Raw genomic sequence first — 27,572 nt, 5'->3', positions numbered from 1 at the left:
GGTACAGGAAATTATCAGAAAAGGCAAGATATTGTGGGGAAAAAAGTGTCCTTTTAATACTTTTGTGGTATTAAAGAATATGAATGTAACGTATCTATCTTTGCAAGATGATTTAAACTGCTAACTGTTTTAACTAAGAGAACAATGCTTTTGAGGTGTCACATAATTATCTGTCTTACAAAAATATAATAATATCCGAGTAAATCTGAGGTAACTGATGCTGTCATGCTTGAGGTCTTTGTCCCATTCTAGGAGTGTATATGAAAGTTAAGCAAATATGTTAAAAGAGCCTCCTCCAATACTTACAGAACTGAAGTACAGACTATAGACGAGAGGGGCTAAATTCCGTCTTCGCTGCTGATTGCAGTTTGTTCCCACCTTCTGCTTTGACCAGTGTGTCAGGACCGTAATTTAGGAGGATTCTCACCTGCTGGGTAGCAGGAGTGCGACTTCAATTTTCTGTATAGAAATGGTAACACTGCTCTTAATTCTGATTATCCTGCTAATCTCTTCTAGATACAGGACTTGCATTATTTTTATTTTAGTATAAAATCTAAAGTGTAAACCTAAAGTATAGTATAAATCTCATTTCTTTCTGGAAAATTGACAGATAAGCTCACTGGAAGTGCTCTCTCTGTGTCTAATGCTCAGCAGATTTATTGTGGACTTTTACTCATTCATCTGTTTAAAGGTGGATCAATGCTTGGTATAGCGCTAGATTTACATCAGTTGTTATTTTGGTTTATTCTGTAAATTGAGGGAAGTTTCTAAAAAGCCTCACCCTCGTTGCACCAGCATTTCATGAGAACAAAAACAAGAAAGCCAAAAAGATGTTGTTTGCACCAAAGAGTTTATAAGGTAGACAAATATCATCACTTCTGGAATAGCAAAAATCTATGTCTGTATTAGCGGCCTTAAAAAACAACACTTTGAAGGGTGTTAGATCTGAGAATTGCGTAGCCACTTAAGGGATATCTGGTAGAAGGAAAAAAAAAAGAACCTTACATCACTAGGACTCAGGTTAAATCTGTGGCTGAAGCTTAACTTCTGTAGAAGAATTGTTAAAGTCACTGTGTTCCTCAGGCTCTTTCAGTCACAGGAGTCTGTCTTCTGTTTATGGTCTTTGAGTACAAAAAGCAGATGGCTGTCCCCTGACTCTTTGCTCGGATAATGTATAACGTATTCAGCATTTGGAAAAGTTTATAGTCTAATTCACACCTCTGATATTAAGACAGTGAAGTTTTGGCTTCAGAATTGAACCTGAGTTTCTGGCTTGTAAAGTTTGGCTTCTCATCATCCGACATTTTCTATCTGTACATGTGTCATTTGAATTGGAAATTTAATGTTTTATTAATGTCAATTTAAACATCAAGTGAAATAGTTCCAGTAACAATATTACTTAAAACCAGGCAAAACAATTTCTCTCTATAGTTTTCTGTCAACCTTTAGTGAAAATTAATATTTCAATAGAGACATTAGTAAGTGTGCCAAACTATGAGAGAAGTTTGAACACCTGGTTAGTCATGAGCTGACTGCATCAATTCTGTCGTCTTAGTGCGTCCTGGACAATGTTTAAAGCTGTTTTTGTCTGTGCAGAGTCAAGAGGCACAGAGGGATCTGGGCTGAGGCAGTTGCTGCAAATAATGTTTGTATGAAGCCAGGTCAGTGATTACACTGGCGTGTGTGTGCTCAGTGGTTATTTTCTTCTAGTTTAGATAATAGTCTGTGCAGGTTTTATGATTTGCAATATAATAAGCAAAAGACCAGATGAAAATATGTCTAGCCACTTAGAGGAACATATTTAAAATTCTTTATTCCGTCTAGGAGGATTCTAGAAATTTAAATGCATATTTATGTAGAATTTAAGTAGGCTAAGTAAGTCTTAAAAAACAAACAAACAAAACAAAACTTTGTCCAGTTTTTTGCTCACTTTCATAAACAGTATTTTTTCCATGATGTTGCCTTTAGCTTCCTTTAATTGTTATCTGCTTATTAATATACAAATAGAGAAAGCAATTTATCACATATTCATAAACTAGGTTTTGTAAAAAAAAAAACTTTTTAGCTTAGTAAGAGTAGATCCTGGCAGTTTAGCCAAATCCCACAGTCCCACATGATGGAAAAAGGCTGCAAGTTTGGCCCATTCAATTTGCATGTGCTCCCTGAAGATGTTAAAAAAAAATATTATGCACTGCTTAATTATGAAATATTTTGGTAGCATCTGAGGTCCTGGTGCTGATGCAAAATGATTAGAAGCAGACCGTTATCTCAGAGGAGATGGGAATAACTGAAGGATGGGTAGATGAAGCATCTGCCTTAGCAAGCACAAGATTACTCTTTCTTTATGCATCTGGATGGAATGGGGAGAAAGGAAAACCTGATCATGGGAAAAGGCTGTCTGGATACGTCTCGTTAAGTGCTACGGCTATTAGGAACAAATTTCCCTCTCTGTAATTTGCAAAAGTGAGAAATCCAGTTTAGCTGTTCCAGCTATGCATCTGTTCTCAGTGTGCAGTCTTAAGCCACAGTTTTTGCTGAGCAGGTTTGATTAAAGACCAGGTGGTCAGAACATCAATAACTAGAATTAAGCCAATATAGCTCCAAAAGTGGCCAGTCAACAAAAAAAAAAAGGGGGGGGGGCTAAGGAGCCACAGCTCCCATTGGAATCTGTGGCTTCCAGATAAACATAATTTTGGAAAATAGGCTAAGCTAGATATAAATTAGATATACATTTTGGTGAGTAGTTTTCAGATGTTAACACTGGTTTTAATTTCTGCTTGATTAGTTTTGATTTACCTCATTTTTTCCTCTAAAGAGATACATATTTAGTTACAACAAGAGCTGGCTGGGATTATTAAACAGTTCAGCTGACGATTGCTAAATACCTTTAAAATCAGTCTTAGGCACTGTCTGGAATATACTAGCTGCTGAATGTTTACGGATTATCTAGAGGCTACACTTATTCAAACCATTCTGCATTTCAAATTCTTCTCATACTTTTATGAACAACAGTCTGATTCTTCCTTTTTCTTAAGTTGAACTTCTGCTTGGAATTTTCTTAACATTCTGCCGAAAAATAAAGTGGAATTGATAAACTGTCAAAAAGTGCAAATGTTTCTCTGCTGCTTATCTTCTCTTTTATATTTCTCTTATTATCTTTTCTCTTTAAGTAAATTACATTAATTAGCAGCATGGAATTAATGTGCAGGGCATGCAGTTCTTGCAGAACATGCACAAAACTTTCTACCCTGCAAAACATTCACTATCAATTAAAGAATGTCTTCCTGTTATGTGACCATCCTGATGGTCATTACAGGAGATAATTTTTGCATTGTATATGCTAGATATAATGATTATGCAACAAGCATGCAATTACTGGTTTAGGATTGTTTAGTTATGGGGTTTTTTTTTGCAGGACCTTACTACTATTTCTTTCACATTGTTCTGGAGGACTTGGAATGGGAGAGGGATGAGAGATAGAGGCAAAGGGGAGGAAGCATTTCTGGCCTGCTGAGGCTGTGCGTGTGAGCATGTATATATGTACACCCACACCATCGTTGTTGCCCATGACACATCTAAATGTTAGCCCTAGATTTATCTCCAATCTTACTGCTATTGTGTATTAAACAGAAATTACTTAAAAAATATTTAACTCTGACAATTCTCATACTTTTTTCCTCAAGAGAAGCAATTTTTTTTTCTCTTTCCAGACAGACTGAGGAGCTTGATTATCAGAGTTCTTGATTTAAGAGAATGGTGAAAGTTAGATGTTCCTGATTTTTCCAGGAGGGCATACTTTTTGTTATGCTTTATGACACTTTCTAATAGCTTTAAAAACTAGTCAAAATAAAAGTACTGTTTTTGTCAAATTTACTATCCAAGGTAAATATTATATTTTACATATATGAAGTATTGACATAAGTATATTTCCCATAGTCTCCTGAAGGAGAAGGAATGAGAATGCACTGGTCTACTGTGGTTTGTTTTCAAGAATCACTTTTAAAACATCATTTCTTTTACCCAGTGTCAGTTTTATTACCCTTGTGCTAGGAGAGTGTAACATCTGAAGGCTGGTAGTAGAGATTGTAAAACCTCAAGAAGAGATAATAGTGTACCAAAGTACCGGTCTTGTAGGAAATAGTAAGTAATCTTGCATCAAGGTTAGACTAAACTAAGGATGCCTAGGATCCTAAGGATGCATCTAAGGATGTCTATCTTTGAGCAACGTTTAGGTATCAGTGATGTTACATCTCAGATGTAATCAATCAAGTTGTTTGGCCCTCTTAAACTGGAGGAAGGGCCCAGAGCAGGGTATCTGTGCTGTGCAGCACAGCCCCGTGGGGAGAAAGTGGTGGCTCCTCTGCCCTGCTTGAGAGGCTGCTGCCCACGGGAGCCCTGCTTCACTTGACGGTATCTGGAGAGCAACATCGCTAGGGGCTCGCCCCGCCAGCAGCCTGTGATGTGAGGAACTACAGAAAGGAGGGAAGAGAAGATAGTTTTTTCAGTTTCTTGCCCTTACTGCTCCTACTTGCCAGAGAAATCACAAGCAGGACTCGGCAATGTGCTTTCCTGCACCAAGGATGCAGGAGAGAGCAGAGCATCTTCCCCCTTGGCAACAACGCATCCTCTGAGACCGGCTCACCTTCTTGACCCAAAAGGTCATATGGCAGTTAGGGGTAAGAGACAGCTTAGTGTCTTCTGCTAAGTGGAGGAGTTATCTAAGAGTAGGATCTGAGGAAATTTTAAAAAGGTGGATCCTTGGGGGGAGGTTCCCATAGCACTTTCATGTTAGTGCCTAGTATTCTGTTGAAAAAACAACCCCTCTGTGCAAGTTTACACTTGTTTGCAAATTAATAATGGAAGCTAGATGGGATAATTTAGCAGTATTTTACAATTAATGGCCTGTCATAAAGCATTTCACTTCTTATTTTGCCTGGACTCTGGCAGCCTTGGCAATATCCATGAGTTTAGCAAATCACGTTTATTTGAACTTTTTGGGATACTTTTAATAGAATTACTAATGAGACTACAATGCTGTAGATGCTACTAATTGAACCCAGAGTAAAGTTATTGATGTGCTATGAATTGGCAAGTTCGAAAATGGAATATTGAATGATCATCATAACGAAAATATACTTTTAGCAGTCAAGTAATAAAGCTATTTTTTTAAAGTGGTTTTGCTCACTGTAATACAACCAGATTTGGTGAAAGAAAGAAATATCTATTTTTTCTTCAGATCAGTGTCTGGTTTTAGGAGAAATGTGAAGCAGTTTATGTGGGAGACTGTTCAAAGAGAGCAGCCCACACATGAAGAACTTGTCTTTTTGTATGAGTAATACAATTTAAGGCTTTCTTCAGGACACTACTTAATTTCTATACAAAATTCCAAACTAATAGAGGCATCGCATAAACTTGTGCCTCAATGGAGACACTTTCACAGCTACATTCTTTAGAAGCACTTATCCAAAGTTTTCGTGACTGCATCTGCAGCAACAAGGATTTACTGGGTAGCATAATTACGTTCAAGAGCTGGCAGGAGACCTGGTGGGTAATTAAACTTTTATGTTAGCTTGTTTTAAGGTAATTTTGCTTTGATCACAGATTTCAGTGTTTGGGAAGGAGCAGAGAGTGATGATCCCAGTGCTGCACATAGAAAAGATGTCCCACGCAGGTTTTGAGTGACAGCAGCCTCCTCCTCTGCAGTTGGTGGGAAAGTTAGCAAGAATTTTCTTTGTCAGCGGTCCTCTCCCTCTTGGGCTTTGAGGAGAAAATAAATTCAAAGCCTCTTTCAGTCTTAGGCTAATCTCGTATCACTTTGCTTACTGTGTATTGTAAGTTTCGTTTGCAGCAAATGGCCAGTGACAGGATGGCTTTAAAATAAGTGAATAGCAATCACTGTAGTCAAACCTAATAACTGTATTTCATATAAAAGATACTGTAGCCTGGCAAATACTGTTCACTAGGAGAAACAAGAACAAAGGAGCTAAGCAACCTGAGTGGCAGGCCCTGTTGCCTATTAATGGTCTGAGGTCTACTTTAAAGTCTAGTACCTGGGAGTCTGATTCTGGTACTAAACCTTGCTGGCTGCTGGAGGGGAATCCCAGCTGAGGTTAGCCTTAGGTTTTCCACTAGCAAAATGAGCCTAACATTTACTTGTTTCATGGAGTGTAAATCCTATGCAAGTACGAATTATTAGTGCCACTGGTTTAACGGGCAACTCAGTGAAAGCGAAGAACGGTATGGATACGTTAATATTGCTAAGAAATTCCTTGTCTCTAGTATGTTCCTTTTTGTATCTTTTGTATCCTAATATGCATCTCTTCCACTTGGTCGGGGAACCATTGAGCCATCTTTCCTTTGTCTTTTTCTTTTTTAATTCTGTTCCTACATTGTAAAACCATTCCTTTCATACATTGAGGAAGAGCTGGTCTTTATTTTGTTTAAACAGGAGACTCGAGTTTGCTGATCTGCTTATTTTGTGGTATTATTGTGGGAATACTGGGTTGCAGCAGTAGGTTTTGTGTTTTACCATTGAAGCGCTGAGGTTCGTGGTCGTTCTCTCTGGGCAGGAGCAGCTGCCCTGGCAGCTCCTGCGAGTGCCTGCAGCCACGCGCAGAGCAGCCCGGAGCCTCTGGTCCTCTTTGGTCCAGATTCAGAGGGCATCCCGGAACTATTGACATCAGAAGGATTTAAACACTTAAAGACCTTCATGAATATAGAAAGTTTGTAGGAAGAGTTACTTATCGGTCGACTGATTACACTGGACAGAACAAGCGTTCAAGTCAATTGAAGCTTAGGATCGAGGTGGTGGGGGGGAGCCGCGGGCCGAGGTGCTGACCCTCAGCAGCCTGCCTTGCTGAGCTGGGACAGCAGTGACCTGGCCTGACAGCGTTGTCCTCAGCCTGCGTGCCTTGTACACAGGTGTGCAGCGAGCGTGGGAGGCGCTGCGCGAGCCACTGCCGGGGTGCTGCAATGACTAAGTCCCAGGATGACAGCAGTGAGCACAGTCATCTTGTCTGGTGTAAGCAGGGAAAGCAGGCTTGGTAGCGCTTTTAGGAGTCTCCCTGAAAACCAAGCCTGTAAACTCTGTTAAAGTACTTATACTGAAGGAACAGTAATACTGAATAATAAAGAGTTTTTTGACAATACTGCCGCCGCTCATGAGCGTAATCTGGCTCTTAACTGAAGTAGGGCATAGAATAAACAGATTGAGACGCACTGAACAGGAAGATAGATTTCTGTGGGCAGGAGCTGTGGGAAAAGGAAGACGAGCAGGTATTTGTGATGGATATTTGTGCTTATGACAAGCTGAAAGAGCTTTCACAGAACTCTTAGTCCTGATAGTATAGAGCCCTGTGCATGTTAATCTGTCTTGCAGAGACGTAAGATGCAAAAGATCCAATACTATGTCATTGAGTAGACACTTCCTTTTTAAACTAAATTCTGATTCCTGTCTTTTACTGGTAAAAATGAAACGGAGCATGTGCAGACATTTAGCCTGAATGTTACTTCCCAGAACTAATCCGTTAGATCAGCAGGCTGTGCGTGAATAATTAAATGTATTATGTAGGCTGTTCTGGATGTGTTTGCAAAATGGGGTTGACCTCTGCTTTGTCATGACACAGGATGAGTTCATAAACTGTAATTAGTCTGTGGATAGTGATTTGAAGGCTACTTCAAGGTGTTGTATGAACATTAACAAACAGAGTGCCTCTTCCAACTCACGGACAAGACAAGAAGCAGCCGAAATTACTGTTAATGCTGGTGGAACCTAGGCAAGTCCCTTTTAGGAAGATGTGTATTTTCCAGTATCTCTGTTTTCACTTAGTCTGGGCGTAGAAAAGAAGAGTCTCTGGGAGAGCACCCATGCACAAGAATATTTGGGACCTCTTGTTCTGGTTAGTTTCTCTGCAATTTTGTCAGAAATCACAGTTTGTCCCTTATAGACTTCCTCAGGCCAGAGAGACGGATGTCATAGTGCACAACTAAGATTAACATTTTGATTCCTTAGGAGATGCCCTCACCCTCACAAAACACCTATGAAAACAATAGTCACTTTCTTAGAAAAGACTTAAGAAAAAAAGTATATACTTCTAAAGAAGGCCCTGTCGCTCTATTTTCATGAATAAATTGATTCTGAGAACTTCACTGGTGTTAGCAGTAATTCTGGTACAAGGAGAGATGTTTTGGCATGGTGATGGTAATTTAAATTGAAGCTATGTTAAAATAGTAATGAACTTCAGTTTAATTGAAATCACAAAAATATCAAGTAGAAAAAGACAATCTGAGAACAAGAATGGGGGTGGAATTGCCAAATTCAAACCCTGACAGCTGAATATAGACCAAGGAAAGGAAGAACTTTCTTAAAGTTTCATAGTGCTTCTCCAAGGATTTAGTTCAGAAAATAATACATTCTTTTTGGTATATTGTGATTTTTTGCTTATAGCACAGCAAGCAATTTAATGTCATCTTGCTACCCTGTTTCAAAAGGATTTTATGACAACACCTGTTCTATATGTGTTGAACCAAAAAGTGAATTTGAGAATATTGAGAAAGCAAAGGCACGATCCTGTTAGATCCCATGTGTCATTGCTCTGAAAGTACTGCAAGCCTCAGCTCTTCCAGGAACTGGTTCAAATGCATCAAAAATATCAGTTAACCTTTTGTGATACGGAGTGACAGACTGTCTACAGCTTATTCTTCCCATCTATATCATCCATTGTATTCAAAAGAAGGCTTTAAAAATGATCAGATCTTGTCATTCACCAAAAAAAAAAGAGAAAAGCAACTACATCACCGAGGTGGTAATTTTTGGTTCCCAAGAATTCTGCCACTGTACTTGTGAATAAAGAGGGGTAGCCTTGTTCCAACAGTGCTGCTGTCTGTCACAGCTTCTATTTTACTTACTAATTATGTGTTGGCATAGGGTGAAAATTGCAAAATGAAATGTCTCTTCCTTTTAGAAGAAAATTACCTTCTATCGGTAGCGATCTTCTATAGTAAATGTGGCAAGTAAACAATGAGATGAGATATTTTGTGAGAGTCCTGCAGGATACTGTAATAAACTTTTCTGTTATTGGCTTTCCCAAACAGTTGGTCAGCCCTAGGAGAGTACAATAAACAGAACAGTTCAGTTTTACATCATAAATGTTGCCTGGAATAAATAGGAAATACAAATTTTTTTTTTGGGGGGGGGGGGAGGGGGATAAAGGAAGGAGGGAACATTTGAGCCCACAGTCAAGCAACTAAATGTCAACCAAGTCCCTTTGCCTGCTGTTTCCTGCTGGCTCCCTCTCGACCTTCAGGGTGCCCAGCAAGTAGGAACTGTGCAGCCCAGGGTTTTAAATAAGATTTAGGTGCTCAGAATCTGGGCCTGTGCATCTGCTGTTCTGCGCACCAGGAGCGGCATGAAAAAAGATATAAAGTTGGGAGTGCACGAAGGAACAAAAAGAGCAGCAAGTGATCAGTGGAACGAAAGGGGAAGAGTGCTGACATGAGTGTTAGGAGCAGCAGAAGACCCTTTCGCAGAAGAAGTGAGCAGAATATAGCCGTGCCGTCTGAGCTTTCCCAGTGCTGGCGTTGTCCCATCTGTGTTTTTGGCGGATGCCTTTGGGATAGACGTGTGGAATGTGATGCAGCAGGGGGAGTGGGAAATTTAAAAGGGGATGCAAGATGGAAAACAGAAGGAGCTGGCCCCAATGAACTAGCTGTGCTAGTTCCCGAGTGCAGGATGCAGAAGTTGTTTCTAACGTTTGGATGAGCAAGTTTAACCTCTTGAATAACTGTAAATAGTGCAGTCTATAGATAGAAATTGTTTTTTCAACCTGCAGATTTTTTACGCCTCTCTTTCCCTTTAAGCAAGCAATTCACAATGCAAAGCAAATCCAGCCCTCCTTTTGTTTTGAGTTGCTTGAATCCACTGGAATAATAAAGGATTTCTAGAAACTGCTGCCTTGCAAAATTTTTTCCAAATTTGTGCCAAGTTTTGGAACTATCGCTAAGATCCAGAATGCTGTAAAAAAAAAAAAAAAATAAGTTGGGGCAAAATTATTTTCTATGACAATACTTTCTCTATCCATTAAAATTAATTTTAAGTTTCCAGAATAAATTACCTCTTAATTTCACCATTCAGTTTACAGAATTACCTGCAGCAGAAAAGCTTCAGTTGCAGCTTTCAGAACCTCTGAAATACCACTTTTAGAAGCATCATCAAAAGCAGATTGAGGCAGTTTTCCCCTGTAGTGGTATTAAGCCCGCCAGCTCCTGGGCACTGCTGCCAGGAAGGGACAGTTTTGCAATGCTCAATATTGTACAAACTTCCCATTTTGAGACTGCTTACCTTTTTACTAGGTTGGATAACCTTAAAATCTGTATTCTGGTGCACGTCTGACCAGGTGTCTCCAGATATTAATCCTGTGGTCACCTATAGCAATGGTCTTGGGTTTGTTTAGGACTTATGTTGCAGTGTTTCACAACTATCTTTGGATGCCTGCTAGGCAACATGAAGTTTTCTTGGCTTCAGAATCAGGTCCTGAAGGGTAAGGCTTCATAAGGTTTGGCTCAGAGCTTAGTTTAGGTCTTCTCAGAAGCATTCTTTTTTTTTTTTTTTTTTTAATAAATTTTACCATCCTAGGGGTGACAAGCCAGGGTTTTCCTGCTACAGGAAGGGTGAAAGAAAGCAAAAATACATGGAGTTCATCTGAAAAAGCAGCATACCTGCTCTCTTTGCAGGATAGAAACAGCAAAGCTGGGAAGAGCTTAGCAAGAGTCACTCTGTACTGTTAATTGCAATCATCAGCTCAAACATCACAACCTGTTACTCTTCAATAGGCATGTTGCTTTCCTGGGCTCTGTTGGAGGGAAGAAAGGAACAGTAGGGTATCAGAGTTACAGATGTTAAATCAGCTGGTGAAAGTCGAATATGAAAGAGGCTATGCAAATGTAAGATCATTTCATTATGTAAAAATGATGTACCTGAATTGCATCTCTAAATAATATGCTGATATTGTCCTTAATGTTGAGTCTAGTTTTGTAATATCTAGTATGGTTATAGTGGCCGTGTCTTTTGGAGAGTCTTCAGAACACATGGCCTTATATCTCCTGTTTGAAGGCATAAATTAAAAAATAGCATGAAGTCTAATGTTGAAATGTTCTGGAAGATTAAAATGAGATTGTGTTTAAACGTGCACTTCAATCTGGCATGAGTTTCTGCTCTCCCTGGACCTTCTTGCTGTGCTGATTTTCAGTGTGTTGGTGCCCTGACTTAACCCATCATACAGCAGCATGAATGCTGGAGGTGACACTCTAGGAAGGTTGACAAGGGGAGAGGATCACTTCTTCCACTGACAGCATGGATTTATGCCAGACTAAAATGATTTTGCAACCAGAACATCAGTGATTTTTTTTTTCCTTGTAATTTGAATAGGAAATAGCTCTCTATTACCACTATTAGTGCTGCTTGGATTGTTGTTCAGCAGCCAGCTTTCTGGCCATGTGATTTCATGGAATGTGGATCTAAGATAACTTATTTATTTATTTATTTTTTAAACTTCTTCATTTATAGGATATACCTCAATATCTAAATGCCTCTTAAAGAGCTTTTTTTTTCAGTTTTACTCTCTGTATTTTCCTCTGTTTATATACTTCATGCTCATTTATTAGCTTCAAGGTTTCAGAGGGCTGTATAAGCATTAGTAAAATATTTCACAACTTACAAGTGATGTACTATTGTTATTCTAGTACTGTGGCTAGAGAAATCTGAGACCTTGCGAATTATTTAAATGTATGTCATAAGGCTGTGAGTGAGGAACGGAGAGACCAACTCAGACAAGTACTATGAGTTCTACCCGACATCAAAGTCAGCCTTGCTTTGAATGGGTTTACAGCCCAGATAACTCTGTGAGGTCCTTTCTAGCCTAAATTATTCTGTAAATCCCTGTGCATGGGCATGGTACAATGTCACCTCAATCCTGGATGCAGTGTGGATGTATTAGCAAATAGCAGTGCATGAGTTAATAAGCCTTGCTAGAGAAGTAAAAAAATAAAGCTAAAAAGATGCTGAAGTATTATGTTTCTTTGTATAATCTAGCTAGGGAAGAAACTGGCCACAAGTGTAAGTTATAATTCAAACTTTCAGTTTAAATGCAACAAAAATCAAATTGTAATTCAAATGTAAACTCAAACTATTGACCGAAAGGTCAGTGTCACCATAAGTGTCACCATTATAAGGAATCATTACAAGTGACACCAGTCACATGCAGAAAATAATCATGTACAGTGATCACTGTACTTAATAAGCTCCACTATGACTCTGTCTGCTTTTTATAGCTGAAATACTATTTAATAAATAAATGTATTTGTTTTCCTTTTACTTTATGTAATTTATGTTTTAGGTTTTACGTATTTCTTTTATCATTTCATTTCTTTGGAAAGAAAATCATAAGGAGAAGAAAAATACTCACATTCTGTTTAAGTGCATGTATCAGAAACCTAGCTTAAGTGTCATTCGCTAATATGAACATTTTTTCATTCCGACACTGATGATGCGAATATCCTCTCAGAAAATACTTACTACAGCTTCCTGTTGTAGTTTCTTGCTCCTAAATATTGTATTACTTGTGTTTTGGGGAAGGAAAGGAAAGTTATTCTGCCTAAAATATTTTCTGTGACTTTCTTGTGTTTTTATGCTCACTTTTTCACTAATCTTGCTGAAATCAGTAACCTAGTACAGATTTTCCGATAGCTGAAATTGGTTAATTATTTAGAAGAAACATTTAGTAGCTTTTTTCACCGGAGTTTTTTCTGTTTTTTTTAATAAACTTGTGCTTTATTTTTAACGTCTTACAGTCATGTCCTACACGATAGACATGTTACAAAGTACAGAGGAGAAGAAAAACTAAAATAAACTGAGATGGCGACGGTGCCGTTTGGATTTCCGATTCCTGAAAGGTACTCCCAGACCTCTGGGGCTTGCATGAGCCCGCAGGGCGCCCCAGGAGGCCTGGCTTTGCAGAGCAAAGTAGACGGTCCTGAACGCCGTGTCCGTGCTGCCTCTGCTCGGCAGGTTTGGCTTTGGGCTTGCTCTGGCCTGGCCCTCAGGCCGCGGTCCCCGTTGGCAGCTGGAGCTCCTGAAGCGCCTCTCTGGGGCCCATCTCCTGCTTTCGTTTCACTCGGAAAGAAGCCGGTTTGGTCTGAGAGCGCTCCATAGTGTGAAACAAAGCGTGGTGACCAGAGGTGGTGGTGAGGCTTGCTCCGCAAAGGCGCGCCTAAGCTGCAGCGAAACGCCAGCGTGGCTGCACCTCCCGCCGCCCCAGGAGCGGAGTCCTGCGCTGCCCTTTCATCCTCTCTGCGCAGCCACGAAAGCTGACTGAGAAAACTTTCGGTGATTACCATTCTGCTGCAGATGTGGCTAGTTCCAATACCCATGAACATCACAAGAGGTCATTAACATCTTTCATTATGGGCTCTACATCTGCAATTGTTCATTCTTTTGTTTTGCTGCAGTCCAGCTGAAGGCTTTTCCAGCTTTGTTTGCAAATGCTTAGAAAAAAGGGAAGTCGCTGCTGAGAGGTAAAAGCAATGTGCTGAGTGTTACGTTATAAATAGTAGCGACTATGTTTAATGAGCTATATAAAAAGGTTGCAAGACTCCTTTAATTGGCTCCTTGTTTTTCGTCGCAAAACGTAAGGATTTGTTATCATTTATTAAAAAAAAAAAAACAAACAGTGTGCACAAGTCGTAGGAAGGAGCTGGTTTGTCATTGTGCAGGTGCAAACGTCGGTTAGCCGGGCTTAGGCGACGGACGCTTGAGTAGCCGTGCGGGGACCGCTCCTGCCGCGCCGGGGCTGTCGGCAGCCCACGCTCCGGTCAGCTGCGTCCCTGCTACCTCCAGCTCAGGGCTGTGAGAAGCCCAAGCGCTTCCTGTCTTGCGTATGCCCAAAGACGTTCTGTTTTGGGAAGGTCCTTTTCTCATACAAAACAGAGGAGAGAAAAGTCAGGCAGCGTTTAATGGAACCCCCCGTTTCTTAATCTAACTGCTCAACTGTTTTGAAAAGACTCCCGGGAAGTTATGAACGCTGAGGCCAACTTTTCAGTCAATGCTGTTACTTATCCTGTCTTTGCAAAGGGGAATACTTTCAGATTTTCACACTGAATGTGGGAAGATGATTTTTTTTTCCCCAAAGACTTCATTAGCAACTAGGTTTAAAATAACCTGATCTTTTTTAAATTCAAGTTTTCAATTAATAAAATTTTCAATCTGTAAAGTAACAATTCCCTTTGCAGTAGCTCGAATTCTAGGGGAAAATGTACCCCCATATCACCCCTGAGGGTTGAATTATACCGAACCAATGCATTTTTCTTCCACAAATCAGTTACTGCCCAGTGCAAACCCAGCATGTTGCATGTTTTCCTGAGAGGAGGGCAATACAGTTCTTGAGCAAGGCATTGATTCTTCTGCCACCATGTGGTTATCTTGTTTAGAATTGACAACCATTTTAAGAAAGATATACTACTATATTTTTATTTAAAAAAAAAAAAACAAGACTGTATATTATCACAATTATTATTTTGTTTTTGATGAGCAGACTTTATCAACTTATATTTTTAAAGATTTAACTTCAAGATGCACATTAAGAAGAAAAATTGTAGTAAAAATTGTGTTTCTTCACCTACTAGGATTTAGAGTAAATTATGTATTCCTGGTTTGGCCCAGTCTTCTTCTTGTTGAAAAAAAAGCAACAAAGATCTTTCATTTGATATCCTAGAATAGGATTGATTGCTACATTTTGAAATGGAAAATTCAGTAAGGGCTTCTAAAAATTTAATAAAGCCTTAGTGGTTAAACCTTTCTCCTTTTTTTTCCTCCCCTTTTCACCGTAATATATTGAAAAGTTGCTCTGTTTAAAAAATAAGTAAATGCCCTCTCCCTATTTAACAATTTCCATTTCAGTGGGAGAGGGACTTGCAGCAGCAAGTTTGAGTGCAACTGGACTCCTTAAGACTTTTTGCTACAAATTCCTTTGTTATCTCTTCACAGAATTCATAACCGGACCCTAGATAGCAAAAACAAAAAAGTGACAAGGGACAAAATTTGCATGCTTTTTAAAAGAGTATCTGACATGTCGGACCTGTTGCTTTTCTTTCCTTCTCTCGGTGCTATTTTCATGCAGCTCCTTCAGATTTCTTGTCAAAATAACCAGTTGCCATAAACCCCATGATTATTACGTAAGCTGTGCTGCTACTGAAATACTCATTAATATGGCAAGGTACATGTCATTTCACGCCATGCATTGTCTCAAATTATAATTTTTGTTCTGAATAAGCTTTTTGCTTGTACTCCTCTGTAATAAAAGATATTTTTAGTAGAAGGGATGAAACAAAGTTTGAATGTTGAACTGTGGTGTGTGTGTGTGCCGGCAGATTTGAAAGGTGTAATTAAATTGCTTAGCTCTTTTTTTATTAACTCTACTGAGTTTTAATTCTGAATCTCAGTCACCTGCGTTATACTGTTAATTTGGTTATAATATGTCCAATAATGGAAGCTGGTTCTTTTAATTGATTTTGCAGATTTTGAAACCTTAACTCAGTATCTATAATCAACAGCCTTAGCACTTGATTCTCAGTGCTCATTCCTTTGTGCTTAAAGCACCAGGGCTTACATTCATGTATTAACCAACAGACCTCTGTCACGTGGTGTTTTTTGGGTCACGTTGTGATAGATCTTTCTTTTCTTTGGAGATTTTCTTCAATGCATTTAAGTACACTTCTGCTGCGCTGATGGCCATTGTCTGCATGCATTGAAAAGGCTTCAAAATTGTATTGTAAAATACAATGAAATATGCTTCACTAAAGAAATAATGGCTTTTGCAAAGTGTTAGCGCTTTTAGTGTGCACTAGAAGCAAATTCCATACTGCTGAGTATTGCTTGGGCAGATAAGGAAAGGCACCACAGCCAAAACGATTCAGCAAAGTCTGTAAATGCCAAAAAACCTTGGTTTAAAGAGCCAAAAATATAATCCTTTTACATTTTTTAAAACTAGGTCATAGAGCTGTTCAGAGGGAAGTCTTTAGAGGACCTTAAAATGAGTTCTGCTAAACCAGAAAGGTAGTACTGTCACCCGAATCCTAAATAATATGCTCGTTTATGGTTTGTGGGTGTGAACGTTTTCAGTAGGGCGCCATGCTTTTCCGCCTGGAGTTCGCATTGTTGAAGCAAACCCCATATCCAATCCGTTCTGAAGGAAACCCATTAAAGCAAGTGACAGCACTACTCTGCAACTAACAACAGCTTATTGTCATGTCTCTGTCACGATATCTTAAATGTAAACGTTTTTATCTAACTAAGCTTCTTGTATTAAGTTAAAAATTAATTTTTCACGTATAGTTGTTCACAGTTTACTTTTTGCCAGGTGGCCTCTCCATGTAAATTATTATAGTCTTTGAAGGCAGTTTGGCAACTTTTCTTGTGACTAGGTGAGAAAACCAGATCGTTATAAATACTTAAGAAAAACTGTGACAATTATGTTTAGATAATAGTGTCTTGAAAGTTAGCTTAAATGTTTTTCTTCCTTATTGGCCTGTTTCCCAAAGTGATTGAGGGCTGGGACTTGTACAGTATTTTTCCCAGGAGCACGCTCTGTTAGCATTCTGTACCAAGCATAACTGAGTTTATATGAACATCCGAGGATAAAATTTCCAAGTTGCTTAAAACAAGTAGCATGAATTAAAATTAAAAAGTGCCACTTATGGCTATGATAAAATATGTCACGATCACTGATTACTGTCATAAGGCAATGTTAAATCCTGAAATTTCTAATTATACGTTGGATCACAGCTTGTAGTCTTCAGGGATGTTTTATAATTTATGGGGCATAAGTGGTTTACTCTTATAACTAACTGAAAGGTTTGTACAGCTTGGAGCCTGAACATTAGTGTTTGAGCAAGCAGGCAGTCTAAGGATGGGATGTTTGAACTACAATGTCCAAAGGTTTATTTACCTTGATTATGAATCCTCATATTTTCAAATGCCCAAGATTGTTATAGCTCCAGTAGTTTTCCTACTTGACTTGCTCCTTTTGTTTATCTTTTATGGATTTAAACCTTAACATAGTGGTTTTGTTTTAGGAGAGGCTACGCTGCCTAGGCATTTCCCTTTCTTAGAAGTTCCTGACGTAAAATTTCAAAAATGTTACTTCCAGTTCTTGGAGGTCCAATTGGAAACGTAGTACTAGTTAATTGATAGTCACTAAACTGAAAGAGTCTTGAAAAAACACAAGCACGAAGAGGAATTAGTTTTCTGCAACAGGGGAGACAACACTTCTCAGTATTGCTACCTCTTAGCATCTTTGGATGGTCAGGGTTTTGTGCAAGAGGCTCCAAAGTTATGCCTGTGTTTGATAGGACGGGTAAAGGGTGATAATGAAAGTAATAGTGCACTTTCAGAATAGAATTTAGATTAGTTAAGTATATAAAGGAGAGCCCCTATGCTGTTAAATTAATAGTGATTATAAATTTCAGAAGGAAAGGAGGGCAGAGCAGAATCGTGTGTGTCTATTCTTACACCAGATTTGGCCATGTACATACATGTTAATGCCCCAGAAAACCTATGTTAAATGAAAATATTTAGCTTATTTTTTCTAAAATGTTACGTTAGTATATAAACCAGCCACACTGATATCCCTGTGCTGAAGACGATTTATGAGCATGAGTCGAGTCCAACCTTGAGAAGTCCCCAGCCTCTGTGCTGGTTTGCAGCTTGGTTTCTGCAGAACTTGTCCAGCTGAACCGTAGAGTTCTGCAGAGCTCATTGCGCATGCTTTACGCGCGGGAAAACTGAGGTTTCGTCAGAACTGTAATCTTACAGCCGCAAGTGAGTTTTAAACCGTGCAGACACCATGCTTAAAAATATTCATGTGCGCTAATCTTCCTTGAAGACGAGTGAATGAATCAGGATCTATTAGAAAGATGTGATAACACAAATAACATAAAAAAATCCTAAACTCCTGTCTCTCTTGAAAAATATCTCCTTTCACAGCAAACCGTAAATACTAAATTTAAAAAGTTGATTGATCTATCTGCCTGTCTGCCTACCTATTACATTGTAAATTATATATAAAAATCTTGTCAACTCTTATGTACTCTAACCATGAGACTGTTTTATTTGCCATAGTTAAGAAAAGAAAATAGACAGCCATGGCTGGGTCAACGTTAGTGAAATCGTATCATGTATAAATAGGTTTTGTGTAGTTTAATGACCTCTTTGTAGTTTCTGCTAAGACTTCAGCATAATGTAGTATTTAAAAGACTTTGTGTAATATTTTATTGAATATGGCTCAATTATTAGGATGCTGACCCGAAGAGAAGTAGATATTTACAGGATCATGGAGGGCATCCTCAAGTTAAGTGATATCAAAAGGTTGTGGATGTCAGTGCTAGCTTTAAGCCGTAGTAAGTCGTCTTCTGTTTTCCTGCGTTACCTCAGTATAATGAGTTAAGCACTTCTGCATTTATGTAATAAATGCTTCTTTTATTAGTCTCACTCTGGCTGTTACTTTTTTGTTTACATGTTTCTAAATGACTTTTCAGTGATTTAATAAGGAGGTACTGCCTGCAAACTAAGAAACCTTATCTCGCACATAGACGTTTTAGGCGTTTGTATTATAGATCTCAGAATCGCATGACGCTTAGTGAAGTCCTGTAGTCGATACGGGTGAAGAAATATTGTAGTCTAAATCAAATGATCTAAACTCAAATTTTGTGGGCGGTGTAGTCCTGGCTTTATCATTGATAGACTGCCTGACAAAAAGTAAGCGAGCCAAGAGAGGCTTCACAGAGGATAGCTGTTGGAGCAGGTTCCCGGAGAGGTTGTGAACTCTCCATCCTTGGAGTTGTTTGGAAGTGAAGTGGACAAGGCCCTGAGCAACTGGCTCGAGTGGGACCTGCTTGGAGCAGGGGTTTGGCCTAGACACCCCCAAAGGCACCTTCCAGCCTAATTTATCCCATGGATCCAGGAAAACTCTCTGTTAGAGGGATACAGTAATTTTCACCTAACATTTAGTTGTGTTTTGGTTGAAAATCTTAAATAAAACAAAACTTTATAGGAAGAAAAAAAGCTAAGTATTTAGGACAGTCTTTTTTTGTTTTTATTTATTTATTTTGTTGTTGTTTTTGTGTTTATCTTCTGCTTCCACCCCAACTCACTGCGGTGACTTTTCAGTCAGAATCACAAAAGGCAGGTAAATCAGGTACAGGATAAAGCTAGCTAACCAGTGAGATGAGGACTTAAAAAACCTACTTCAGTGGGGCCAGGTTGAGGTGCCTAATTGCAGAGTTTGTCTACTGCATATATGATTTGATTTGAACAGAACAAAATGACATGTGTGGATCCCGTTCTCTTTTTAGTTAGCTAACTACCTCATGGTACAAGTTTCCCTTTGAAAACCATATAGCTAAGGCATATAGTACAGATTAAAAACTCTTGGCAGTTATTGATAAAAACTTTTGGTGGTTATTTTAAGCTGTGTTTTAGATATCCCTTTCAGACACAGATGTTTCTAAAATTTTCATCGGCTTTTATCTGTAACTGGTTTTCGGTTGCCAGTTTCTGCCCAACTGGGAGCTGGTGGAACCTGCAAAATAGTTGCAACTTATGATACAGAGTTAAAATACAGTTCAGAAACAGAGACATAGGGTTCAAACTATTAAGAGTGGGCTAATGCTCTTCATATTTTTCATACTGTGAGGAAAACACATGGGAAAACAAAATGTCGTTCTTATTTAGTGATCAAAAAGCCAGATACGAGGAAATGGTTGTTTGATGTTGGTTGTTAGCTCCTTGTCAGTCTCTGGGTTCTTAGAAGCGCTAGGAAGGAAATTTTGAGGGGAGACCACTGAGCTAGCAAGTCCCGAACCTCTGCGGCAGATCTACCCCTTGGCCGTGGGCAAGTCATCTAATGTTTCTGTGCTTCATAGGGAAAGCACTTTGACATGTACCAGTAAAAAAATGCTATTTCAGAGATACTGCAACTGCTACTTACCTTCACACGCACTTTCTGCTTTTACTGCATTAATAAACCCCGTTAGAATGGATGGCAAGTAGAATATATATACAAGGCGGTATACTCTTAATTATATTTTTTCATCTATTCATGACATATGAATATTAATATATTCATGGGATAAATTCTAGTTAAGCCAGTTGGCTTTTGTATAGGGATTTATTAAGAGGAATCACTGACTTCTTTAATAATTGTCTGTTTTGATGTTATCAGCATTGTTTATATGTTATTTGAAAAATTAACAAATATCTATTTTGTTTCATTTATGTATCTATTTTTCATAATTGTACCTATAACAAATTCATTTCCTTAATAGACTGTATTCACAGACTTTGAGCTGCCATAGTCACTGAGATCAGTGCATAGAAGATACATTAAAAAAAAATCCCCGAAAGATGTCATACATTAGACAAAAACAGTCACGTCAATTCTAGCTATTGTTCCTTTGAAATCCAGGGGGGCGGAGGGAAAGGGAGGATAGGTATTTGACAGAGGGTTAGAAGAAAAATTGATCGTAGGAGAAATGCCATTTTTCAAGAGTTAAACCTAAAGGAAAGGAATAACAACACTATTGCATGTTTAAAAAAAAAAAGTGAATAATTATTAGCCTAGTCTAATGTAACCTATTTTTTCACTTTACCTATAAGGAAAATTTCTATTTTAATTTTTTAAAGAAGTCTCACACTTGTGGATAGATTTTTTTCTTTAATTTTCTTTTATTTTATATGTTCAAAATAAGATTCTTTCTGTAAGAGTTTACAGCACTACAATTCAAAACTTCTGGCAGTTTATCAGATATGCTCCCTGATCAAGATCATTACATTTTAGCATGTACACAATTTCTATCTGAGTGGAAAACAATGGTTTTTAGAGGTGGTATTCCTTAGAGATGAGTTGTAGGCTGAAATAGTTCTTATTGTGGGAACAATTATGTAATATCATGCTAAAAAGGGTAATTTTTCATCAGTATTTCAGTAGATATTTGTAGGCATTCATCCTCATATCACATGTGTATCCAGACTGATTATGTTCTGAAATATCAGCATCAAGTTACATATTTGTGGGAATGAAAAGAAGGGTAACCTGCGCTGCAGAATGGAGCTATACGTTTTCACTGGGGTGAAGCCAAGTGCTCCTTGTATCTCATAATTGCCCCAATAGTTAAAAAATCCGTAAATGCCCATCCTAGTTTATTATGCTGGTTTCATTTTCAAGAAAGCTTGATTCCAAAAGTATTTCTGGTGAACTTGTAGAGCCTCTTTCGTTTCTGATGATGGACACCAACAGTTTGCCCATCTCTGTGCATCCAACATGACCAAAAACAGAGACCTTACTACTTTTACTTTGTGATGCAGCCTTCTACACCTTTCTAGGCCAGCTACAATCCATGTGCATCCAATCCACAGCTCAAGCATAATAAGCATAATGTTCAAAATGACCTCTGTTCAAAGGAGATTTATTTTTGCCCTTAATTTCCAGGAATACTTTCTATCCTGTTTTCCTTGCTTCTGGCAAAGATAAATACAATGCACAGGGAGGATCATATTTTAATGATTTTGTATCTTTTTTTCTAACAAGTGTTGCCTGCTGGTATAGAAGCTGGAATAATTATTTTAAATAAGTTTCAATGCTGCTAATAATAGTGCTAATGCTTGCTCAGAGGAATATTTTCTTCCTCCTAATGTTCTGTGTGGGCTGGCTGAAAATCACATAGCTACATCTAGTTTTCTTGGGCAGTTTCTGTGACATTTTTTCCATTATGAAATGAGGTTATTTTATGTATGGATGAGATCCATGTACGTAGGAGAAAAAGCAAACTGATTCTGAAATATAGACATGGTGGTCTGAGTTTATAAATAAGGCCAGCTATTCTGAACGCCTCAGGTTTTGGATACAGGACTTAAGGCTACATGTTTCATGTAGCTGAGGTCAGATAGTTTCACTACTTCTTGTAAAATCAGTTCTTTCTAGCACAGGTTTATTATGGTGTACTCCAAAATGGAGGAGCACAGAACCACTAAGCACATTTGACGAGTTTGGATTCACTGCATAATATGAGATTTTTAAATGCGGGAGTTTTCCAAGTAAACTAAAAAGAAAAGTTTGTTTTCATGTGTTGGATGTGATGTTATTGTGAGCTTTGTAACATCACCAGGACAAATAATGGAGAGTCATTTTAAGTGATTTTCAGAATACCAGAGTTCAGAAACGGTGTGTTTTCTCGCCTGTCTTTAACACTTGTTCAAGAAGAATCTTTGGAACTTTTTTCTTTGTTGTTCAGATCTTTTGGCTGCTGTTTCTTGGTCGTGGAATAAAGAGAAAGGCAGACTGTAAATATGGCTTTGTTTAGTCTAAGTCACCTCAAGGAATTGTTTTTTTCCATCTTTATTATTATTTCTCAAAATGCATGACACTCTTTTTATTTGCCTATTGGCTATTGGAATGCTAATAGCAAAGGTAATATTTTATTAAAGCAAAGGAGTTCAAAGTACTTTTTTCGACATGTAAGAATATATTCATTTTTGATAGATAATTTTCTATAGGAAAAATTTTCATTGGAGATATTGGCTTTTATTTATGTAATTTCAGATTATAGAATCACTTTCTGTTCTGAGTGAAAATCTCCTTTTTAGGGAGTTCTTTTCCTCATTGTTAACAAGGAAGCCTAATTTTTTTCTGAATTGAAAAGACTGTAAAAAATGAGTTCATGAGTGCTGTAATGTCTCGTTTGGATGGTTAAGTCAGAAGCTCCAGCTATAGAGCTGTCAAAAAAGTGAGAGTTTCTCTTAGAAGTCCATTTTCTAAAGACAAATAGTGTTAAAGGGATTTTTTCGAGGAACTTCTGATGCTTTCTTAGGTAACTCTCGCTTAGAGAAAGTAAGTGAGAAATCAAAATCTGAATCAACTTAGAAATTTTTGCCATATGTCTTCATTTTCTTGAGATTATACAAGTTTAAAAAAAAAAAGAAAAAATCCAGCCTCGAGCTTTCAACTGCCACATCTTTCATGCAGACAGTTCTGGGATCTGTTAAATCAAATCTCCATACACCACACTTCCCAACTTGTGAATTGATAGGGGATACAGCTTCCTGTGGTGGTATTTAAATTTACCATGGGAACAGCTAAATCGGTGACAGCAGCAATAAGGAGTCACTGAATTTATTTTATTTAACTTACGGCCAGCTGACATTCACATCCTTATTCAGCAACCTGATAAGGCCAAGTTAAAATGAATTATATAGTGTTTGAATATGAGCAGCAGTTCTTTGGGAAAATAGAGAAGCCAGAAAGGATTTGAGTTCATAGGCTGTGACTTGAGTATGCTTTTAAGGAAAGCTATTTTAATAGTGTCTGCTACCTCTTGACCTCTCATTAAACAAAACATTAAATAGAATTAAGTTTCAGAGTTTAATATTTTATAATTGCTGAAATACTTTGTATCCTTACAGTTTGGACATAAAAAAGAAATCTTGATTGTCTATCTTTACTGTAAGTAGTTTGAGCTAAATTCTACTTGATTTTATATATGTATCTCCATTCTCGGGAATAACTGTAGGGTTGTAACCAAGGACAGGTTTTTATTCTACTATGAATACGTATTAAGATGGATGATTAGTGGTCCTTTGCACTGCAAGCAATCCCCTTGTCATCCCCTTGTTTTCCATGTATTTGGCGTAGGCCTCACCTTCCTTGCATTGTAGGCAGGATTGCAGGCGGGTTTGTGTTGTCAGTGGCATTAGCACTTGCTTGTCTTTTTGAAATAGTTAAAATAGATGGTAGTACTGATGATGTAGAAGGCAGGTTGAATGTCTAATGGAAAACAGCTAAACAGAACACTAGAATAATAAGAAAAAAAATTAAATCACTGATAATTCCAAGAATTGTGTTGTCTCCGTTCTTATTGTCTGAGTTAGTTTCTGCATCTCTGGAATATAAATAAGGAGAAAGCTGTTTGGATCTTGAATTGGTAGTTGATTATCACATTTGTGCTGGAGAAAAGATGAAAAAGATTTCACCATTTTTCTCTGTGCTCCACTTTCTCTTTCAGCCACAGTATACAGATGCACAGCGCAGAGTTTAACAAATATTTTTCTTGGAAGGCATACAGTTTTAAGAAATGTTAGAAGTAGATTTTCTCCCACACACACAGATTAATTCTTGTATTGATTCTTCACATGTATTTTGAAAGTCAACCTTCAGTGAATGCTGTGGGGATTCACTAGTACTGAGCTGTTTAAGTCTTAAAAAGTAACAAATGGTGATAAGATTTGCTGAAGCAGGAAAAAATCAGTTAGCTTAGAGTAATATAATAGAATATGGAATGTAGTTGTCTTAAGTGTCTCAATCTTGTGAAGCTGTTTTTCTGTACCTGTTCTTCTACATAAATACAGTTTTTCAGTAGACTTTACGTAAGTGTAGCATTAACTATCACATATCTGAAAAAAGCCTCCAATAGCCTAGGTCAACCAATAGCTATTTTTTTGAAGTCAGTTGCGTTAAGTGAACTTGATTGATCAAATATCTTTGTGAAAATATTAGTGAATCTAAACCTAAATCCTCTTTATACCTGAGAATAACGATTCTCCCAGAGCAGTGCAAGACAAGTGTCCAGATTCTTATGGAGAAAATATAGATCTCGAGTGCTTTTCTGTAGCTAATTCTTTATATATTTTATATATATATATATATGTGTGTGTGTGTGTGTGTATGTGTGTGTGTGTGTAAAATATGCTAGTTCACATTACAGAAAAATTATCCGTAAGGAGAGTTAACTTTTGCTTAGATGAGATGAATAGAAAGGAAATTTATTTACTGTTTGCCTATAATCCTAAACTCATATTGGCCCTGGTGGTTAATCCACTTATTAGCATGAGCTACATTGTTCTCAGTTGCTCCCACAGTGAGCAAAAGGAGTATTCTCTGAACACGCTCTGTGTTCTCTTCCATCGTCCTTGGGTTTGCTTTCATTTCTCCCTCCCTTTTCACTGATGTCCTATTTTTCACTGAGTTTCTTTCTCCAAAGGGAAGGGATTAAAACTATGTCTGACTCCATTTTGGTCTCCTCTTTTTTCCTCCCCCCTCAATTCCCACAGTAAGGCACCTCATCATCCAACATCCCACCCTTCCCACTTGCCAGCTGCTGCAATCAGTAAGTTCTTAAGCATTCTTGAATATTACATCAACTTTGCAGAACTATGAAAAACAAAATACATCTCAATCAACACATCTGTTGCCTCTTCAAAGTCCATTTGCCAATTCTTTTCCTTTGGGAGTTTACTTTCGTTAGAGATATAAACTGCCGTAGGTCAGGAAAAATGGTTCAGGTCCCACTAGATTACTTCAGGCAGCTGATACTTTAAAACTTTACTGAAATTCTGACTCAGCTGGAAGTTAATTGTCCAATTAAATATCTTTTCATTAGCTGGAAGCACTTTTCATTTTATATGAAAGCTTGGACAACATGCTCACCAAATTAATGAAAATAGGAAAGACACTGAAATGCCTGTCTTTCCAAAGGCTGGAGAATACGGACTAACTTGAGTATGTGAACGCTGGAGGTAGGAAGTCTGGAATATCGGGGAGACGGAAAAAGTTGGTAACAAACAGGTTTTCGTAACTCATTTCTAGCATAGCATCTTATCTTCTACTGCTGTGTCTCTGTCATGTGCTAAGACATACTGATAGGCTGGTCCTAACTATTTAGGGCAGTGGGGGTTTCCTATTAGGGCTTTTTTTTTTTTTTTTTTTTTTTTTTTGCTTTTCAGTCTTCAGGTCACATGTTTTAAAGCTTTTTCCCATAATGTGAGGGCTAGATGCATGCTGCTGTGTTTCACAAGAGGCAAGAGTTTCAGCTAAAGCACGCTACACAAACCACCAAATACTGCAAAACTTTGCAGGCAGACGTAAGGAGGAGGAGACTTCTTTACTGTTCTGTTGTCTGAAGAGCTGCAACAAGAAATTTAGAAGGGGCAATCTAACATTAGCCGTTGTTAGAGCAGAGGATGGAGCTGGGAGCAAATGAATGGTAGGCCCTAAATTACTTGTGCAGAAGGAGTATGACTAAACTCTCTTGGCTTGCCGTATTACTCTGGTTTTTTATCATTATATAGTGCTCAGACAATAAAGTAGTCTATATATTGAAATCTAAAAATGAGTAAGAAATCTTACGACTTCCCTTATTTAGCCCTGTTATTGAGAAATAACGTCTCTTGTTCTGCCAATGTCAGGTCATGTGGCCCCACCCTGTAGAAACCTACATAACACGTTCAGGCTCTACTGACAATTTACGGACTCATCATTTACAGTTACCTCATGATGCTGTGCCCATAAGCCTTGCAGGGAAAAAGAACACATTGTTTAGCAGTTTCACAGTGCAGTAGAGTCTAAGACTTAAAATCTAGCAGGGCAGTTAAGTATGTGCTCTAAATATTGGAGGATTTCCATTGGAATTTGAATCCATGGCCCACTGAATATACTCTTTCATTTAGCCATATTCAGAAGTGCTTTGCTAAATTGGGGTTTTAAAGTCGTATACTGATAATAAATCATATGAGTACTTCAGGACTCATACATAACATAACAATTATTGTTCTCTGAACTGAAATCAGTAATTATATATTTTATATGGAAAGACATAAATGGGATAGTTGCTTTAATAGTGCTGCTCATGTGAGTCAGAGACTTCCTTAATTAAGCTTTTGTTAGGGGAGGGGGGAGTATCAGAATAAGACAAATTCCTCCCATATGTGTAAGAAAGACAGTTAAAAGAGGGAATGAGTTATTTTGCTGTTAACTTTTGCCTATTACAAAAGATTGCAAGAATTGTCCACGTAAGAAATGGACAAGATGAGGATGCTGGTAGAGGGTGACATCCCCCAGGCATAAGTGTCGGAATAGGACCTCTAGTAAATGTGTAAAACCAAAACAGCAACAGCATGTTGCGATACTGCTAGAAGCATGTTATAGGTTACGTACTGGGCCAAAAAGGAAAAAAGTGATAACAAATCGTATTTATTGGTGGCAACTGTCTTGGAGAATAATCCTTTCTAAGGTGATGAGTAACACTAATATCTTTATGGTTTTATTTGGTTCAACAGCAGAGCTGTAAAAAGCAAAAAATCCAAAAGATGATTGCCCTCTGGACTAAAGGACTAAAGGATGACCGGTGCCCCCTCCCTCTAAAAAAAGAAAAAAGTACTGTGCAGTTCGAATGAGGACTTGCTCTTTTACCCCTCAGGTGCTCCACAGGCTTGACTGTGGAGAGGTGTTTGTTAATACCATGTCTTGCTGGCCTCCAGAACCAATTTATAAAAGATACAAGTGAAATGACAGAAGAAATATACATAAACTGCATATAGCTATATCAGAAATGTAGTCTTGCTTTCTGTCCAGCTGAGGGGCTGTCAGCCACAGGGTTTGCTTCGTGCAGACCTGGTGCCTTGGATAACCATTATGGGACTTTTGTCAGAGCACGTTTTAAAGCTACCCTGATCCCCGAGGCACTCCTCTGGGGTA

General features: G+C 38.2%; 1 protein-coding gene across 2 annotated transcripts in view; it reads left to right on the top strand.

The window, feature by feature from the left end:
• The window catches only part of PRKCE (protein kinase C epsilon), a 305,131-nt gene that overhangs the window by 149,972 nt on the left and 127,587 nt on the right, over positions 1 to 27,572 (top strand). The window lies entirely within an intron of this gene.

Source organism: Struthio camelus, chromosome 3, assembly GCF_040807025.1.
Source record: "Struthio camelus isolate bStrCam1 chromosome 3, bStrCam1.hap1, whole genome shotgun sequence".
Lineage (NCBI taxonomy): Eukaryota > Metazoa > Chordata > Aves > Struthioniformes > Struthionidae > Struthio > Struthio camelus.
The sequence above is the reverse complement of the archived record's forward strand: the minus strand, read 5'-3'. Positions and strand labels throughout refer to the sequence as shown.